This window comes from Mobula hypostoma, chromosome 17 (genome assembly GCF_963921235.1).
Source record: "Mobula hypostoma chromosome 17, sMobHyp1.1, whole genome shotgun sequence".
In the NCBI taxonomy this organism is placed as follows: Eukaryota; Metazoa; Chordata; class Chondrichthyes; order Myliobatiformes; family Myliobatidae; genus Mobula; species Mobula hypostoma.
The window spans coordinates 36,652,512-36,667,931 of record NC_086113.1 but is presented as its reverse complement, the minus strand read 5'-3'; positions in this window follow the sequence as shown (position 1 = coordinate 36,667,931).

Here is a 15,420-nt window from a genome sequence, read left to right as displayed (position 1 = left end):
GGTGAAATGAGACAAAGTTGAGGAACTCATCCTCTCCCTAGCAATGTTTTGTCACTGATTCCAAGGACAAATTTAGTTGTCGAATGAATGTCATCATAATATACTGTGCCTCCCATTTAATGGCACAAATTAAAGTGAATTTAAGCAATACAAGACAGCTTGCTCATAATATTGGTTCCCAGCTGACACATTCAGTCAATTAGCAGCATGGTCTGGGCACCATAGTTATGGCAATGACACAACAGCATGAATTTGGTACCTCTGGAGAAATTAACATAATGCTCAAAACCAATTCCATGAGTTATCAAAATTTATCCTCATTATATCAATAGGTTTTTATTGCGTTCAGTCAAGTATTGTAATAATGAAACCAATTATCAGCCTCAATGGTTATACAAAATCTGGGCAACTTTTATTTTTATGTGGATCTACAACAATCCAACAATTTCCTCCCTCCCACTAAGTTATTGCTTGGGAGTTATTACTTCGAACTCAACGGCTGTGAAGGCCGATGAAGGCTGCAGCAAATCCATCAGCTCCAATCGTCGTGGTTTCCATGCCATTGGAATCAGTTGGTTGATTTGTGAAGTATCGTGTGCTTCTTGCAGTGCAACATCAAGTACACGTTTAGCAAATACACACAGAGGTGTCTTCACTCTGTGGGCCACTTCTTCAGAACGAAGACCATCATCCTCGACCTCGAGGGATAGCCACGACGACGACGGCTTGGGAGAAGTTGAAGGTCACTTCAATACCCACCAAGTAGTCAAAGTTCAAAGTCTGAAGTCAATTTCTTTTCAAAGTACGTATATGTCACCATCTACAACTCCAAGATTCATTTTTTTGCGGGTATACTCAATAAATCCATAATAGAATAATAACCATATTAGAAACAATGAAAAACTGCATCAACTTGGGCAGTCCACCAGTGTGCAAAAAACAATAAACTGTACAAATACAAGAAGAAAGAAATAATAGTAATTAATAAATAAGCAATAAACATTGAGAACATGAGACAAAGAGTCCTTGAAAGTGAGTCTATAGGCTGTGGGAATATTTCTGCGATGGGGCAATCAAAGTCAAGTGATGTTAGCCCAATTGGTTTAAGAGCCTGATGTTTGAAGGGTAATAACGATTCCAGAACGTGGTCATATGAGTCCTGAGGCTCATGTACCTTCTTACAGATGGCAATAGCGAGGAGAGAGCATGTCCTGGGTGGTGGGGGTTCTCTGTTAATGGACGCTGCTTTCCTGCGACAACAGTTTGCCTAGATATGCTCAGTGCTGGTGAGGGCTTTACCTCTGATGGGCTGGGCCATATCCACTGCTTTTTGTAGCATTTTTCAAGTAAGTGCCCAAGTTATATCAATTCAGACTCTAGTTCTTTGTATAATAACACTTCTGTGGACTTAATTCCTTCTCCTCGGCTCATTTTTGGAGAAATAAATGATGAATTTCACCCTAAGTACAAACCTGGACTTCAGGGCTCTGAAACCCTCAATATAACTATCTGCCAACAAAGAGAAGATAAAATTGGGGTAATTCAGCAAAAAAATTTCTTGACAAGATTGTTGTCAGCCATTGCTCGATAGGTATACATTTGTGTTTGGATCAGAGATATAAAATACATCTAAGATGAAATTGCTTTACTGAGAGCATACTAGACTACTGGTAACTTTCAGAAAAAAATACATTAAATTGAAGGTTACCTTCCCTCTAAAATCTGTATAAATGGTTCTTCATTTCAAGCGTAGTAAAAATAATCCTAATGGTTTAGCTAATTTTATCCCCTTATTCACAGAACTGCAAGTAATTTTGTCATTATCATATATCTATTATATGCTCAGTAAAAACTGACCAATGATCTTTTCCATATTGCCTGCACTTCAGAAACTATTTCACATCGGTGGTAAAATGTGTTGGGATATATTGCAACAAATGGTTCCAGATGAATGGAACACTTACTTTCTTTTGTGCAACAAGAATCAAAGATGAAAAGTTTTCTTTATATTTCTGTTATCCTTATGGCCATAGGTGTGACTGGAGTCTATGCGTAGAGTAATTCAGTCCCAAAAGAGACAGTGCCTGCTTGACAACCCAAGGGTGATTATAATCACTTTATTGCTCGACCATTCCTAGCTCGAGCCAAGGAATTTTTAGTCTTCTATGTCTTTTAGAGTCTTTCCTTGGAACGTTTATCATCACAAAATTCTGGTCAGGTACAAATTAATCTCAAATCATTGAAATATAATCATGTTATTCTATGCCCCTAGTCGTTATGTTTTATGCAACTTAATGGTTTTACTTGCATCAAATTTTCTTGTCAATAGAAGTTGATTTTTGATTTTTTGATCTTTTATTAATAAGGCTTTGAATTGATGAATGACCTTCAAAGATTAAAATCACCTTCTTTCATCTTCACAGCCTGACTTCAATCAAACACAAATTGATGAACTGATAGCCACCTCTGCCTGATTGTTCGAGAAATGATAGAAGGAGTCTCTGGAGTCTTGAGGTTTCGCCCAGCTGATACAAGCAAATAATACTAAACTCATTATAATTCAGTACCAAATCACAGCAACTCAAGGCTATTAGGCCTGATGATCTGGGAAGTAGAATTGTCACACTGTCACAGCGGGGTATGCTTTAACCAAGGCTATGTTTGAAAAGCATGGGGAGCACTGAATTGTTAATTTTAAACAATCAGAAAAAGTATATATTTTCAAAATGCAACATTACAATATCAACATTTGTAGCATTTGTTTGTTTTTTAGCAGGCAGAAAAAAAATCTATTAAGAGCATACAGTATATAATTCTTGAATGGCACATGACTTTCTTTCCTTACTAAAAATGTGAATTACTGCTCCACGTTCAAATAAATTTAAAGGTAGATTTAATGCACCTTGCTTAATATTAGTGTTCAAGGGTTAAGAGTTTACAGAAACAATCAAATTCAATTGTGAGAGGGTATAAACTCTGGCAAATAACCCTCAAGACATCAGGGCATAGTTTACAATCAGCCACAATAATCAGAATGAAACCGAGTGAGAATATTAACCTTCGTATTTTATGATAAGAAATTGAGAATTAGTGATCTCAATTGCGTCATACTCCTTGCCAAAGTAATGGACAATAATTGTGTGTTGCTAGCTGACACAGTCCAAGTTGCAGGAATACGTGTTGCAGGATGTAGTCAACTGTAATGCAAACAATGCAAAGGACATGTGAGAAAAGGTTGCTGTATAATGCCACCAAATGTCTAATGCATACAATGTATGGAATCGCATGGATTGTGTGAAATGATCAGAAAAATTAGTTGACTTCAACATTCAAAGAAATTTATAATCAAATTACATATACTGCGTCACCATATACAGTCGGCCCTTCGTACCCGTGGGCTCCCCATCCGCCAATTCAACCAACCGCGGATCAAAAATATTCAAAAAAATTCCAGAAAGTTCCAAAAAGCAAAACTTGAATTTGCTGTGCGCTGAGCACTATACTGAATCCACGCAAATGACGTGATGTGTAGGCATACACTGCTGTAGCCTCCCGCCATTACACAGATCCTCAGTCTCTCTCCAGCACTCGTTGCTTGAGCATTGTTCGTCTCGGGTCTCGTTTGTTCGCCACTTGTGTTGTGAGCGAGAGGAAGGAGTTTAAGGCTAGTAAGGGATGGCTGGCTGGCTATGTAAAGCGCTACAGCCTCAAGAACTTAAAGATCATGGGAGAATCGGCATTGGCTGATGCCGAGGCAGCATCAGCGTTCCCAGAAGAGCTACAATGGTTGCGTCTGTACTGAGCATGTACAGACCTTTTTTTCTTGTCATTATTCCCGAAACAATACAGTATAACAACTATTTACATAGCATTTACATTGTATTTGGTCAGCTGGTGGTGCAAGGACATCAGCGCCGGACTCCAGAATGGAGGTTCCCCGGGTTCGAATCCAGTCAGGCCGCTCCCGAGTACGCTTTCCATCCCTGCCGGGTTGAGTGTGGAGCTCGCAACTCGACCTCGTAAAATAAAGAAACATACTGTACTATGAAATGGCTCACCACACAGTCTCTCGTTCCGCGTCCTCTAAGGCATGAAAATGCCCAACACTGGCCTGTCAGGCCTGAGTCGATGTCATCATCATCATCATCATCATCATCATCATCATATATTGTATTAGGTATTATAAGTAATCTAGAGATGATTAAAAGTATACAGAGGATGTGCGTAGGTTATATGCAAATACTATGCCACTTTATATAAGGGACTTGAGCATCCGCGGATATTGGTATCCGCAGGGGAGTCCTGGAACCAATCCCCCATGGATACGGAGGAATGACTGTATAACCCCCAGATTCATTGACAGCAATCAAAGCAAATATAAGAAACACAACAGAATGAATGAAAGGCTGCTCCCAACAACGAATGTGCAAAAAACAACAAACTGTGCAAATGCAAAAAGAAAGAGAAAAAAAGCAATAACAAAACGAATAAATAATAAGCAATAAATATTGAGAATTTGAAATGAAGAGCCCTTGAAAGTGAGTCCATAATTTGTTGGAATAGTTCAGTGATGGGGCGAGTTGAGTGAAGTTTTACCCTCTGGTTCAAGAGCCTGATGGCTGATAGGTAATAATTGTTCCTGAACCATTTGCTTGGCCCCTGTACCTTCTTCCTGATGGCAGCAGCACAAAGAGGGCATGTTCTGGATGGTGGGCATCCCTGATGATGGATGCTGCTTTTCTGTGACAATGCTTCATGTAGATGTACTCAGTGGTAGGGAGGCTTTACCCATGTTGCACTGGACCGTAGCCATTACTTTTTGTAGGATTTTTCATTCAAAGGCATTGGTGTTTCCATGCTAGGTTGCGATGCAAACAGTCAATATAATCTCCAATACACATCTACAGAAGCTTGTCAAGGTTTTATATATCATGCTGAATCTTCACAAACTCTCAGGGGGCAGAGGCACTGCCACACTTCGTAATTGTATTTATGTGCAGGGCCAAGGACAGATCCTCCAAAATAATATCAACAAGGAATTTTAAGCCGCTGACCATCTCCATCTCTGTTCTTCCAATGATAACTGTTTCATGGACCTCTGGTTTCCTCCTCCAAACATCAATAATCATCTCCTTGGTCTTGCTAACATTGAATAAGAGGTTGTTATGTCACCACACAGCCAGATTTTCAATCTTGCCGCCAAATGCTGATCCATTCTGCCAACAATAGTGGTGTCATCAGCAAATTTGAATATGGCTTTGGAGCTGTGTTTAACCACACAGTGACAAATGTAGAACAAGTAGAGCAGGGGGCTAAGCACAAAGTCTTGTGGTGCACCTGTGCTGATGGAGATCATGGAGGAGATCTTATTGCCAACCCAAACTGACAGGGGTCTGCAAGTGAGGAAATCAAGAATCCAATTGCACAAGAAGGTATTGAGGCTAAGGTTTTCAAGCTTATCAACTAGTTTAGAGAGGATGATAGTATTGAATGCCAACCTGTAGTTGATAAAGAGCATCCTGATGTATGCATCTTTGCTGTCTAGATGTTCCAGGGTTGTGTGAAGAGCCAATGAAACAGCATCTGCTGTGGACCTGTTATGCCAGTAGGACTACTTAATGAATGATTACATTAACTGGAATGAGAAAACACATTAGTTATAAATATTTAGAATGTTAATTATTTCTGCATGAACTTGCACATATTTTCCTACAGATGCTTCTATTGAAATGGAGTGGTTAAGTTTGTAATAAATTCAATTCCTCTAAGATATTTTTGACGCAAATATGGACAACACGAAACATTTGTTACAGCAATTTTTTTAATATATAATCTATTGTTTATGGAACTGAACACTATTTTTCATCCCAAAAATGGAAAGTGCAAGAAATGGATGTGGTATATTTGGATTTTCAAAAGGCTTTTGACAAGGTCCCACACAGGAGATTAGTGTGCAAACTTAAAGCACACGGTATTGGGGGTAAGGTATTGGTGTGGGTGGAGAATTGGTTAGCAGACAGGAAGCAAAGAGTGGGAATAAACGGGACCTTTTCAGAATGGCAGGCGGTGACTAGTGGGGTACCGCAAGGCTCAGTGCTGGGACCCCAGTTGTTTACAATATATATTAATGACTTGGATGAGGGAATTAAATGCAGCATCTCCAAGTTTGCGGATGACACGAAGCTGGGTGGCAGTGTTAGCAGTGAGGAGGATGCTAAGAGGATGCAGGGTGACTTGGACAGGTTGGGTGAGTGGGCAAACTCATGGCAGATGCAATTTAATGTGGATAAATGTGAAGTTATCCACTTTGGTGGCAAAAATAGGAAAACAGATTATTATCTGAATGGTGGCCGATTAGGAAAAGGGGAGGTGCAACGGGACCTGGGTGTCATTATACACCAGTCATTGAAAGTGGGCATGCAGGTACAGCAGGCGGTGAAAAAGGCGAACGGTATGCTGGCATTTATAGCGAGAGGATTCGAGTACAGGAGCAGGGAGGTACTACTGCAGTTGTACAAGGCCTTGGTGAGACCACACCTGGAATATTGTGTGCAGTTTTGGTCCCCTAATCTGAGGAAAGACATCTTTGCCATAGAGGGAGTACAAAGAAGGTTCACCAGATTGATTCCTGGGATGGCAGGTCTTTCATATGAAGAAAGACTGGATGAACTGGGCTTGTACTCGTTGGAATTTAGAAGATTGAGGGGGGATCTGATTGAAACGTATAAGATCCTAAAGGGATTGGACAGGCTAGATGCGGGAAGATTGTTCCCGATGTTGGGGAGGTCCAGAACGAGGGGTCACAGTTTGAGGATAGAGTGGAAGCCTTTTAGGACCGAGATTAGGAAAAACTTCTTCACACAGAGGGTGGTGAATCTGTGGAATTCTCTGCCACAGCAAACTGTTGAGGCCAGTTCATTGGCTATGTTTAAGAGGGAGTTAGATATGGCCCTTGTGGCTACAGGGGTCAGGGGGTATGGAGGGAAGGCTGGGTTCTGAGTTGGATGATCAGCCATGATCATAATAAATGGCGGTGCAGGCTCGAAGGGCCGAATGGCCTACTCCTGCACCTATTTTCTATGTTTCTATGTTTCTATGTTTCTAAATACTTAACAGGTAAAGCAGCATATGTGGACAGAGAAACAGAGATGTATCTCAGATCAATTATATCATGTATTTTTTTTTATTTCAGATTTTAACATCTGCATTGTTCTTGTGTTTCAAACTAGCTTGTTCATTAAGTGTGCAGTTTTTCAAAATGTCTCTTAAGCTTCACCTCTATTTTAACTGAGACTGCCTAAAAGCTCCTGATGAAATTAAGTCAGTTAGAGTGGAGTTGGTCTGCCAGCAATTTAAGCAACTTAAAACACAGCAGGCTGTATGACATACAGAACTTTTATGTGCAAAATATGTGAGAGTCTGTAAGATCAAAGCTGTTATAAAAATTAAAGAGTAGCTTCAACTGAAGTTAGAGCTGGAATGAAATGTATGTCACCTCTGGTGGGTTTGCGAGCCATTATTTCCTACAAGGCGAAGTCTAGCAACAAGAATAGCTATGATGCTTCACTCCCAGATGAGCCCAACACCTTTCATGCACACTTTGAAAGGACGAATGAAACTAAACCTTGTGCAACTTCCTACGCATCTGGCAACCCTGTGATATCTGTCATAGAGGCTGATGTCAGAACATCTTTCAAGTGGGTGAAAGTGTCAGGTCCTGATGGTGTGCCCGGCAGGACACTGAAAAATTGTGCCAAACAACTGACTGGAGCGTTCAAGGACATCTTCAATCTCTCACTGCTGCAGTCCAAGGTTACTACTTCTATCAAAAGGACATCAATCTGCCCAAGAAGAGCAGTATGGGCTGCCTCAGCGACTATCACCCAATAACATTCATACCTACTATGATACACAAAATGCTGGTGGAACGCAGCAGGTCAGGCAGCCTCTATAGGAAGAGGTACAGTCGACGTTTCGGGCAGAGACCCTTTGTCAGGACTAACTGAAAGACGAGATAGTAAGAGATTTGAAAGTGGGAGGGGGAGGGGGAGATCCAAAGTGATAGGAGAAGACAGGAGGGGGAAGGATGGAGTTAAGAGCTGGAAAGTTGATTGTCAAAAGGGATACAAGGCTGGAGAAGGGAGAGGATCATGGGATGGGAGGAGAGGAGCACCAGAGGAAGTTGGAGAGCAGGCAAGGAGTTATAGTGAGAGGGACAGAGGGAGAAAAAGGAGAGAGAGAAAGAAAGGAATGAATGAACGAACGAATGAACGAACAAACAAACAAACAAATAAATAAATAAGGGGTGGGGTAAGAAAGGGGAAAAAATAATAAATAAAAAAGGGATGGGGTATCTGTACCCCACTTTTCCTTCGGTACATCGACATCCGTCCCTCACTTTTCCTTCATTACATTGACCACTGTATTGGCGCTGCTTCCTGCACGCATGCTGTGCTCGTTGACTTCATTAACTTTGCCTCCAACTTTCACCCTACCCTCAATTTATCTGGTCCATTTCCAACATGTCCCTCCCCTTTCTTGATCTTTCTGTCTCTATCTCTGGAGACATCTTATCTACTGATGTCTACTATAAGCCAACGGACTCTCACAGCTACCTGGACTATTCCTCTTCCCACCCTGTCTCTTGCAAAAACGCCATCCCCTTCTCACAATTCCTCCGTCTCCACTGCATCTGCTCTCAGGATGAGGCTTTTCATTCCAGGACGAAGGAGATGTCTTCCTTTTTTATAGAAAGGGGCTTCCCTTCCTCCACCATCAACTCTGCTCTCAAATGTATCTCTCCCTTTTCAATCACATCTGCTCTCACCCCATCCTCCCGCCACCCCACTAGGGATAGGGTTCCCCTTGTCCTCACCTACCATCCCACCAGCCTTCGGGTCCAACATATAATTCTCCGTAACTTCCACCACCTCCAACAGGATCCCAACACCAAGCACATCTTTCCCTCCCCACCTTCTGCTTTCTGCAGTGATCGCTCCCTACATGACTCCCTTGTCCATTCGTCCCCCCTATCCCTTCCCACCGATCTCCCTCCCGGCACTTACCCTTGTAAGCGGAACAAGTGCTACACATGCCCTTACGCTTCCTCCCTCACCACCATTCAGGGCCCCAGACAGTCCTTCCAGGTGAGGCAACACTTCACCTGTGAGTCGGGTGGGGTGATATACTGCGTCCGGTGCTCCCGATGCGGCCTTCTATATATTGGCGAGACCCGACGCAGACTGAGAGATGATTTTGCTGAACACCTACGCTCTGTCTGCCAGAGAAAGCAGGATCTCCCAGTGGCCACACATTTTAATTCTACATCCCATTCCCATTTTGATATGTCTATCCACGGCCTCCTCTACTGTCAAGATGAAGCCGCACTCAGGTTGGAGGAACAACACCTTATATTCCGTCTGGGTGGCCTCCAACCTGATGGCATGGACATTGACTTCTCTAACTTCCATTAATGCCCCTTCTCCTGTTCTTACCCCATCCCTTATTTATTTATTATTTTTTCCCCTTTCTTTCTCTCTCTCTTTTCTCCCTTTGTCCTTCTCACTATAATTCCTTGCCTGCTCTCCATCTTCCTCCAGTGCTCCTCTCCACCCATCCCATGATCCTTGCCCTTCTCCAGCCTTGTATCCCTTTTGCCAATCAACCTTCCAGCTTTTAGCTCCATCCCTCCCTCTCCTGTCTTCTCCTATCATTTTGGATCTCCCCCTCCCCCTCCCACTTTCAAATCTCTTACTATCTCTTCTTTCAGTTAGTCCTGACGAAGGGTCTCGGCCAAAAACGTTGACTGTACCTCTTCCTATAGATGCTGCCTGGCCTGCTGTGTTCCACCCGCATTTTGTGTGTGTTGCTTGAATTTCCAGCATCTGCAGATTTCCTGGAGTTAACCTACTATGATGAATGTTTTTGAGAGTTTGATCATGGTTAGAATTAACTTGTGCCTGCACAAGAATGTGGACCCCCTGCAGTTTACCTACTGAGGCAAAAGATCTGTGATTGGCTCTACACTCAGCCTCGGATCACCTGGACAACAGTAATACCTACATTGGGCTGTGGATAGTTGATTGTAGCTCACCATTCCGCACCCTCCGTACCAATCAACCAGCTTCAAAGCTTGAACCTCTGCACGTCCCTCTGCAAATGGATCCTTGACTTCCTTGTCGGGAGACCATAGGCAAAGATTGAAAGATTGAAAGTACACTTAATATCAAAATATGTATGCAACATAGAGCCCTGAGATTCATCTTTCCACACTCAGCCACAAAACAAAGAAACAATGGAACCCATTCAAAGAAAATCATCAAACCCACAGAGCTCAAAAAGAGGAAAAAAATTGCATGAATAGCAAAAAAAGGAGTGAAAAACACAGAATGCCAAGTATCAAACCACCAAGTCAACAAAACAGTCCAGGAGTGTTCTGTTCCAGCTCAGTTCAGTTCAATCTAGCACTGTGCTCTTCGTTGACTGCAGGTCAGTGTAGGTTGAATATAATATCTCCTCCTCATTGATAAACAATACAAGCACACCTCAAAGATGTATGCTTATCCCACTGTTCTACTCTCAGTACACTCATGACCATGTGACTAGGCACAGTTCAAACACCATGTATAATTACGTTGGCAGACTGTTGGATGGTGAGGAGGAGAAGTACAGGAGTGAAATGGATCAGCTGATTGAATGGTATCGCAGAACCAGCCTTGCACTCAATATCAGTAAGACCTCAGAAAGGGGAAGTCAGGAGAACACATACCAGTCGTCGTCGAGGTGTCGGCAGTCATAAAGGTTAGCAGCTTCGAGTTCCCGATTGTTAACATCTCTGAAGACATATCTGGGGATCAACATGCTGATGCAATTATGCAGCAGACACACCAATGGCTAAATTTCTTCAGGAACTTGAACCTAGGTATGTCCCCCAAGGCTCTAGCAAGTTTCTACAGATGTGCAATGCAGAGTATTTTGACTAGTTGCATCACTGTTTAGTATGGAGGCACAGTTGCACAGGGTTGTAGAGGGTTGTAAAGTCAGTCACCTCCATCATGGGCATTAGCCTCCCCACTGTCACAGACATCTCTAATAGGCAATGCCTCAAAAAGGTGCCATACATCATGAAATACTCTCACCATTCGAGATATGCCCTCTTCTCATTGTCAACATCAAGGAGGAGATAGAAGAGCCTGAAGACACACGTTTGAAAATTTAGGAACACCTTCTTGCCTTCAGATTTCTGTATAGACCATAAACCAAAGAACACTATCTTACCTCTTGCTCTATTTTTGTACTACTTATTCTTTATATATTTATTTAAAGTTATAGTAATTTACTATATATAGTATTCAACTCGATGGCTGTCATAAAATTAAAAAAAAATTATGATATACTTTGTCGGTGATAATAAACCTGATTTTGATTCTGAAGATTCTGACAGGAGCTCATCAGCTTAAGATTTCCTGAAATTCAAAATAAAGCCTTCCAACCAAGATCTTAATCATCACAAAATAACCACAATTCATTACTGCTTGAACAAAATCTGCCTTCTTTGTCAGGCTTTCAACATAAAGAAATTTGATTGTCACTGTCACATACTGTATATATATTACAATCATATTGTGTTATATGTTCAAGACATATAGTATTAATAAAGGGAACTAGTTCATGGCTGATGATCTACAAGTTAAAAGTTCCTGCAGTTGCATTAGTTCCAATTAAACCAGAATTATCTAATTGATAATAAGATGCAGACAATACAATGTGGAATACATGATCTTTACCTTTCTAAACAGCAAAGTAAAGAAACAGATACTAATTTATTATAAGTCACTAGTCTGACCTTGGTTATAGAACAGTGATGTGATTCAATAATTAGTTTGGTAAAATCTAGTTCTTCATTGCATTCTCTGCACCTATGTATCTGCAAAGTAGGTGTAATTATTAATTAAACTATTAACACCCTTTGCTCTATTTTTCTGGAAACAGGATATGCTGTAGGAGTAAAACTTGGGCAAGAAACTCACCTTCAATCTGCAACTACCTAAACCTTTACTGATGCTGGAAGATTGGCAGAAATACTTTTCAATTATCTCCAATTAATTTTCCGATTTTCATTTCACTGAATCACAGGATAACTTTCATATAAATCAGGAGGATGGAATCATAATGACTCAGAAATAACGTTCCTATACCACAACAATAGCTGCCTCTGAGGAACATTTAAGTGGGAGGTGATATCATTACATTGGCTCTTAAGCTATTGGTACACCATCAGATTCTGATACATACAGAACAATACAGTGAGAAAATTGCCTTGAAGTAGTTCTGCATGCGTTTAATCTTAGCAAGATTTCTGATTTTGGACAGAATTGCCGGAACTCCTATTGTTTACTGCAAGTATTATTTAGATGAACTCACACTAACTAATGAAGAAATAATTATACTGCCACACAAGAGATTGCAAGAGCTGCTCACTTAAATAGCTTCCATAAGTGTGTATCCCAACAGCACAGTGTACAACTAGGATAGTTCATGAGCCACACAGAGTCTAAACAGAGTGATGTTAGCAGATCTCATTCAGTAGCTTAATTCTTTATATTAAGTAAAGATACAGTTAAAAAAAAATGAAAATAATACTCTTTCCCTTCTCCTGATTCCTGATGGAATAAATATTTCGGTTCCTGCACACAAATGGAATCACGATGTGAAATGAGCAGAAAATAAATAATGGTTGTTAATGATGCACCTGGATCTCCTTATCCTTTTATGCCCAACTATTGAATCCCGGGGCAAAAGTAGCCGTACTTTTTTTTTCAGGTTTTCTTAGTATAAAGATCTCAAAGACAAAGTTCCTGCATTTACATTTATTCAAATTAAAACCAATAGCTAAACAATAAAATATAGGATAGGTCACCCATAAATAGAGGAATAAAGTGCATAATGAAAGAAAAAATTATGTTAACCCCACTGTAAGTCATCAGTTTAGTTGGGCACCATGCCCAGTTAACTTGCAAAGACAACCAAGGCCCTGTGGTTGGATCTTTGGAAATTTATCAAAATAACACCAAAGATGAAGAGTTATAGTTACGTAAAAAATTTGGAAATTTAAAATTGTTCTCAAAGGAAAACGTGGTGGGGTGATGTTAATTGGGTTGTTAAAATCACAAAACAAAATCAGCAGAGAGGTAGGAAGACCAGGAATAATACCCAGAGTTTAATATCATTTCCAATAAAGAAAAGCACAGAAGAGTGACTCTAAACTGCTTCAGAGAGTTTTCATAATCTAGAAAACACAGGTCAACACAGATTTCAAAAAGAATTCAAGAAAAAGCTGCAGGCCCGGAGAAAATAAAACAGAAGTCTGGCTAAATGGATAGATCCTTTGAAAGTGTAGGCATGAATATAATGGACTAAGAACCACCTTCTGTGTAGTGTGATGCTGCAAAGTAGGCAAATAATCCCTCTGACCAGTAACACTCATGCATAAAGACTCCTCTTTGGAAACCATATCTATAGAAAAAAAAGCTTCTAGCCCTTCATTCAAAGACATTATGAAAATGCTCTTCTCTCAGCTACCATCAGATTATCTGAACTAGGTTCCTTGACAGATCGCCACAGGGAGCCTTTAGTACATCTTCCCTAACATAAAGCAAAGCTAATTCTTTTCCAGAGAATGTTTGTAATGGAATGCTGACAATCATATACAGGGTTTCTGATATGGACAAATAAAGGTAATTCAATGGATTATTTGACAATTGAAGGTCAATCAGTTGCAATCACTCAATCTCTGTAACACTAAGAGAATAGACTGTTGATTTATGTCACAAATTGGTTTAATTGGAAGACTGAGATAACTACTGCCCTACAACTGGATTAAATGATGAGCCAAGAAGCATTAATGAAAACTTCAAGATGTCAAATAAAGCTTTTTTATCAGAAGATGGTAGTAGAACATGACTCAGTCTGCACATCCTTGTTAATGCATTCGGAAGTCATTCTTAATTATTCTAAAATCCTGGAATTATGTTCAAGCAAAGCAAATCTGTAATTCAGAAGCAGGAAATTAAGACTTTATTCTAGATTTTTTTGGGAGAGTGGAACAATACAAAAAGATGGTTCTCAATAACTTACAGTGAGTAAAATATTTACAGACTCTCTGTTAGATAATTATAAACAACCATTACTGTCCCAGTGGGATTCCTTTGTATTTCATGAATGCAATTAACTTTTATTATATATAACATGAATCCTAGGAGAGCTGAGGATCAAAGACCAGGTTAATTCTACTTGAAAATGATGGGAATTACAACAAGGAAACCTTTAGTTCAAATGGCAACGGCCTCAAAAGCCTGCTGTTTAGCATTATAAACATATCTCACAATCTTTCCGGTCCAAGTATACTTTTAAAGGCTGATGATTTGCCAAATCTAATACCATCCTGAGTTTTATCCTGTCCAAATGGAACATATTTTATCTTTCTCCAAAAAATTAGTGATCTTAATCAAACTTGAGTGATTACTCTGAGACAAAAAGTTTAGAAAAGTGTTGTGGAGATTGAACAAGCAATAAAATTGATCATAATGTCACTTAGTGCAAATGATAGTTTGAACAATGCTTCAAAAAGCTATGATTCATTCCTTGATTTAATTTAATTCAAAGTCATTATGATTAATGTTCATTATTGAATTCTCTGTGTTCTCTAGTGGCAATCCATTTTAATTTAGGAGTTACAGGACAACGTTTTATCATTGTTTTCCCATATCTGAAACAACAAATGTTAATATTTATAATTGTGGGCTTGTCATATAGTTAGGAATCGTATGCATACTGAAAACTGAAAAAGCAAGAAAGTAAAAGATTGAAAGATTATGTTTTATTATTATCACGATGAGCAATCATGCATTACTATAGTCCAGATGATCCAACAAGGCTCAACAGAGATCCAATGAGATTGCACCTGCTGTAGATCTATTGCAGAGAGTTCAGGTCCCTGCTTAGGCAGGAGTTGATTTTAGCACTATCAGCCTCTCAAAGCATTTCATCATAGTAGATGTGAGTGCAACTGGGCAATAGTGGTTGAGGCCGCTCATCCTGTTCCTTTGGGCACTGGTGTGATTGTTGCTCTGTTGAAGTAGGTAGGAAGCTGGAAATGCAGCATTGAGAGATTGAATATGTCCTTGAATGCTTCCGCTAGTTGATTGGCACAGGTCTTCAATGCCCTATGCCTGACAGCTTGCGAGATTTCACCCCCTAAAAAGATGTTCTGACGTCTGGCTCAGAGACCAAGATCACAGGGTCACCAGATGCTGCAGGGTTTCACATAGGTGTAGTTTTATTCTGCCTTGCAAGGTGTGCATTAAAAGCATTGAGCTCATCTGGAGGTGAAGCATCATAGCCATTCATGATGTTAGGTTT